Consider the following 845-nt stretch of genomic DNA (forward strand, 5'->3'; position numbering starts at 1 on the left):
GAGAAGCAAAATAATATATTACATCCTCTAAGCAAAATTATTTGGGGCTCTGCCCCAACATCGTTAACATTGGGGGGGGGGGCCTCGAGCCCCCCAAGCCCCATGGAGTCGGCGCCTATGGGCCCCATACATTCTCGATCTCGGCCATGTTGGAAGTGATGTGATCGCACCACGCTTCAGCCGCCTTTAAGCTCCTCCCATTGGTTAGCGGCTAAATGACCCTAGAGTAAGTTTACCATACGTCCGATGTCTTTGCCTGGAACATCTGCTCCAGTTGAGAAAGTATTTTCAATTATGGGGAATATTTGGTCTGCAGAAAGAGGTAGACTTCTAGTATCCACTGTTAAACATCTGCTGAATGTTAAAATTAATTCAGAACTTTCATGTTGTGAATTTTATGATGTTATTAAAACAAACAAGCCATTTCTGAAAAAAAGTCATGTCTAGTGAAAAGTTCAACTGAGTCAACTAACAGATAATGCTACCTAGAACAGAGAGGTTTCCTAAACATCAGAAAATGTATTATTCAATTAAACATTTGAAAATTAATTGATTGATTTTAGAAAATTATGTTAATATTTTTTCTTGTACAATTTATAGTTTAATATTCCAATAAAATGTTAAGGCATTTAAGTCATTTCAATTTTTTTTGTAAAAAAAACTGAAATTCAGCAGTAACGAGTTGATCGCGAATATGTCCTGGGTTGGACCCAAAAAATATGGTAAGTCTACCCTAGAGCCACCATTGCAGGGACATTTCCACATCTGGAAATCGAACCCGGGTCTTCCGCGACGCAGTCAGACGCCCTACCGACGACTTGAAGAAAAGTCAGATGCTTTGTAGG

Source organism: Lepisma saccharinum, chromosome 13 (assembly GCF_977018435.1).
Source record: "Lepisma saccharinum chromosome 13, izLepSacc3.1, whole genome shotgun sequence".
In the NCBI taxonomy this organism is placed as follows: domain Eukaryota; kingdom Metazoa; phylum Arthropoda; class Insecta; order Zygentoma; family Lepismatidae; genus Lepisma; species Lepisma saccharinum.